Consider the following 4652-nt stretch of genomic DNA (forward strand, 5'->3'; position numbering starts at 1 on the left):
TCCCTGCCTTTCTTAGATAAATACTATACACACATTCCTTTTTGGTGTTTTTAATTTTCTGTTTTATTTACTTTTATTTTATTTATTTATTTTGGCCGGGCCGTGTGGCATGCAGGATCTAAGTTCCCCGACAAGGGATCGAGTCTGTGACCCCTGCATTGGGAGCACAGAGTCTTAACCACTGGACCACCGGGGAAGTCCCACACATTCCTTTTTTACTCAGAAATATATCATAAGTGGAGATATCCCTCATTCCCTTCTACAGCTGCCTAGTACTTCTTTATTCAACCAGCCTTTTGATAGACAAGTGGGCTGTTTCCCATTACAAAGTCCTGCAATTAATTGATTTTTGTATTTTGGTCTGAAGTCATTTGGATGCAAATCCTAGACATTATCTTTTCACAGAGAAATCTTTCTAAAGTACAGATGTGGTCAGGACTCTCCTCTGCTTAGAATCCATCAATGGTTCCTCCTCACTCTTAAGATAAAGTCCAAATTCCCTAGCTCAGCAGACAGTGCCCTACCAGATCCTACCTTGCCCAGCTCACCAAGCCACCTGCTGCTGCTCTCTCCCTAGCACCTCTCATGCCCCTCTCCACCGAGGAGGACAGGTCCATACTTCTGTAACCAAGCAAGAAGGGCTTGTGCATCCACAGCGCAGAAAGTCAAACTCCTGACAGTGTGTGTTAGCGGCAAAGTGAGGGTTTGTTGCAGGGCGCCAAGCAAGGGAGTGGGAGACACGCCTTAGATTCACTCCCACTCGGTCTTTGAGTTAGAGGGTTTTTTAAGGGGAAGAACAAAGAAGCTGGGGTTAATAACGTAATTGTAGTTTCAGGAGTCAGGATGTCTCTGGTTTACTATCTCTGGCCAGGTGGTCCATGGCTTGGGGGTCTGTTAGCTCATCTTGTCCTGGAGAAAAAACCTGAGTTTGTAGGTTAACGATGTTATCGACAACAGCAGTTTTAGTCATCTGACTCTGGTTGATTAGTGTTCAGTTAGCCCAGGATTGAGGTCAGAAGGAGCAAGAAAGGGAATAATTTTAGACAGAGAGGTTAATCAAACTCAGCAGGGGAACTCGGTTTTAGGGGTCTTGGTTTCACTACCCCTGACTTCATGCTGCTTACACATTCTCTATTGTCTGCTTAGAAGGCTTTTTGTTCTTCTTTTATTCACCTTCTTTTATTCAGCCTGTGTAAACCAGTTGGTATCAGTACATGGATGCCTGAACTGTGATTTTTCCCATGTTTATCCCCTCACCTCATGGTTCCTTCAGAGCTGGAGCTGACAATATGCCCAACGCCAAGCAGAAGCCCAGCAGCTCTATGTGTTTAGTAAATGTTTGTTGAGTGAATGAACAATTGTCTTTCCTTTCAAATAAACAAAATCAGCTTCAGGTCACAGTCATGCCTCTCATCAACCAGAGAAGAAGCTGCACTATAATGAAAGCTCCTTGGTGTTTTCTTTTTGTTATTCTTCTGAAGGAGAAAATTTCTGCCCATTAGGTGTTTATAAGAGAGGCCAAAGCTATCATCACTGTGGAAAAAAAAAAAAAAAAAAGGACATTATAATCCAGAAGCTCAAGTAGTCCAAGAATTTTATGACAAAAAATCTGGTTCTGTTGGAAAAAAACAGACTCAGAGCCAACAATGTTGGGCAGAGAAGGGAAGGCCCTGGCTGACAGCCCTCCCTACCACGGGTCCAGGGTCCGTCTCACATTTGGTCCCTTCAGAGTTCAGGAAGGCCCCCTCTTCACTTCTGAGACCCCCACCAGGGCAGGCCCAGACAGCATCTGGGCCACTTTCAAGGTGGGTCTCTCACAGCTTGGAAAACCCATTCCATTTAGGTCTACCTGTTGGCTCAGGCTTTAGTCTGCCTGCCTTTTTCCCTGTCTGCACTGAAGGTGGCTAAAGACAGGCGTGTCCTGCTCGGGGCCTCTGCCCTCGCATGCCACTAGGAATCAAGCCTCAGCATGCAAAGTCCTCACTGAGCACCATCCCTGGGGAGGGGCGTGTGAGGCGTGTGGCTGCATGCACTCTTAGGTTTTTCTCATCTTCTGTAACCATTGCTCTTTTGGTGACACACATCCAAGGAAGCTCGTGGGCAGCTCAAGAGAAGCCTGGGGAGAAGAGAGAGAAGTTCTGGTTTGAAAAGAGGTCAAAGAACCACAGAATCAGAGGAGCTCATATTGCAAGGGATTTTGGTACTCACCTAGGACGTTCCAAAGAGGATGTGTCCCAGGGATCACAAAAGAGGCCCCTGTTTAATCTGTTTTATAAATTTAAGTACCAAGGGGTACTATCTCACTTGAAGAAAGAGTTCTGATTTTTTTTAAATCTGCAAAATATTGACCCTTGTGCAGCTTCTTGCCTGATACAAGAATTTCCTTTATTATGGCGTCTCTGTTACAGGGTCACCTAGACTTACGTGCTCCCGGAGCCAGGGGGCTCCCTATCGCCCCTAAGATGCCATCCCATTGTCGGGCAGCTCTAATGATCAAAAGGATCCCCGCACACCTCTCCGTGGTTCTCTGCATTGGTCCTGTTCCTGGTCGACTTCCCCAGGTCCAAGCTGTGGCCTGTTGAAGGCGGAGCTCACCTCCTCCCCCCTCTCCCCACCTCACTTCTCCCTATTAAATGTCCTAGGGTCCTTGGTCTGCTCCTTTGATATTTAACAGATCATTACCTGCCCTAAAGGGATTCTCTCGTCAGAAGTAAAAATGTTTTATGGCTATCACTTCAATTTGCTGTGCTACTGATTCCAAATAGCAGCTGTGTGTCCCTTTAATGGGTTTTATTTTTTTTCCCAGTTGTTGAGTTCTCTCCCTTTTCAAAGGTGTGAAGATTCAAAGCAGACTCTGGCAGGTCTGAGATTTCCTCGCCAGGCGTTTGTTTCACAGCACTCGCCTCCCTCTCCCCCTCCTGTCATGGAGGCTGTGGCTGTCAGAGAGTAACCACAGCCCTTACAACGAGGCGAATTCAGATGCACAGAAACACAAAGCCGACTTTCTAAACTATTATTAGCAAAGCAATTTGAGGACCACACCAATAGAACAGCAGGCCAGATACATGGTTCTCACACTTGACCCCTAGAATTACCTGGAGGGCTTGTTAAAACACACTCCTGAGTTTCTGATTCAGAAGCCCTGGGTGGGGCCTGAGAGTGTGCATTTCTTACCTGTTCCCAGGTGATACTGATGCTGCTGGTCTCAGAACTACACTTTGAGAACCACTGGATTAAATGGAGAAATACCCCAAAGAAAGCAAGATTTCAAAAAATGGAAGTGTTTCTAAGTGCCCCGTAGGAAAGCGTGCAGCAGGATCCGCGTGCTCCACAGGTGCCTGAGTTCATCGAGGTTCCTTCCTCAGGTGCCTCACCTCCCCCAGCAGCATCAACTCCATGTGCAGTCTCGCAGGGCTGGAAGTGGAGCAACGGACACGTTAGCCTTGTTTGCTGACCATTTCATCTCAGAGCCCAAGGGAAACTGCTCTTGGGGACCCAGTTTTGGCCCTTAGGGAAAAATGGGCAAGAAAACAGCCATTTCCTCTTGGAGGCGGCAATAATCAAGAGAACGGCCCTCAAGCATTTCATCAACACTCCCGTGTATGCCTGAGGGCCCTGCAGATGTGTCCTAGGGACCTGAACAAGGAAATTTTCAAAATTCTGAGAAATCTGGTTCCCAGGAGATGTGGTTCCTAAGAGATGAGAAACACTTTAAAATAACAGTAACAGCGACCTGACTTTGCGATCCTAGAGGATGCTAGGAAGGAAGAGAAGCTGAGCAGGGAAACAAAGTAGGAGGCTGGGCCGTCATCAGGGCAAAGAGGTGTTAGAGTCTGGGGAATTTGTTTTGTTGGTTTTTAAAATATTTAACACCACCTGAGCATCAAAGACTGACAACAGACTGTGAAATCTCCTAGTCCCAAAGAGAGCGGGCAATTAAGTTTAAAGGGCAGAAGCTGTCAATTGGTGGCCAATATATATATAAAAGGAACCTTCCTCTCTGGCATCTCACCTTGCAGCCTTATCAAAGGTTTGCCCTTCTGTTGCTTCGAAAGTCACTTTATTGAGATTTTGAAATGCCAGGGTTTTCAAACCTGCAGCAGCAGCTATCCGAACTTAAAGGAGTTTAATCAGGTGTGTATTTCCTGTTTTAACTTCTGAGAGAAACTGCTACAGTACTCACTGAGGTCTGACAAGAACTGTTTCACAACAGCGGGTTCCAGAGCTTTCCTTCATGTCGTATTTTGGCCACGCTTGCTATATCTCTCTATTATTACCTAGCAAGGAAAGAATTTCCCTTTTTTTTTTTCTAGTCTAATCATTCCCCATGAGAAAAACAGTCTGCTTCTCTGTTGAATAATAGGCCCCAAAGCCTGTTAATAAAAATCAAAGTCTGTTTAGAAATTAACAGTAGGTAAGAATCACATCATTCATGTTAATCGTATTTTTGCTACCTGATAGAGCATAAAAAGTAGATTGTCTTTCTGAGTGTGCTTTGAAGGAGTTGGTTCTGTCTCCAAAATGTCTCTACCATCTGTTGCAACCACAGTTGTCTTCCCTAGGGCTCGTTATTGCTTCCTAGATGAGCCAACCCCCTCTTACATGATCTCCCCACTTCCACTGCCCTTCCCTTCTCATCTTGCTAATGATCA

At 45.7% G+C, this 4652-nt stretch overlaps 1 long non-coding RNA gene across 2 annotated transcripts; it reads right to left on the reverse strand.

Moving 5' to 3' along the window:
- Positions 1-694: 694 nt before the first annotated feature.
- Positions 695-4241, reverse strand: LOC137232878 (uncharacterized). 2 transcript variants are annotated; one of them, XR_010947239.1, is made up of 4 exons: positions 4013-4241; positions 3175-3414; positions 1258-1533; positions 695-909 (listed from the first exon to the last, which is right to left on the reverse strand). It is a non-coding gene; the product is annotated as an uncharacterized lncRNA (long non-coding RNA). The 2 variants fall into 2 exon arrangements; XR_010947238.1 differs by having other exon boundaries at positions 695-1533.
- Positions 4242-4652: the final 411 nt, after the last annotated feature.

This window comes from Pseudorca crassidens, chromosome 1, assembly GCF_039906515.1.
Source record: "Pseudorca crassidens isolate mPseCra1 chromosome 1, mPseCra1.hap1, whole genome shotgun sequence".
Taxonomy (NCBI): Eukaryota; Metazoa; Chordata; class Mammalia; order Artiodactyla; family Delphinidae; genus Pseudorca; species Pseudorca crassidens.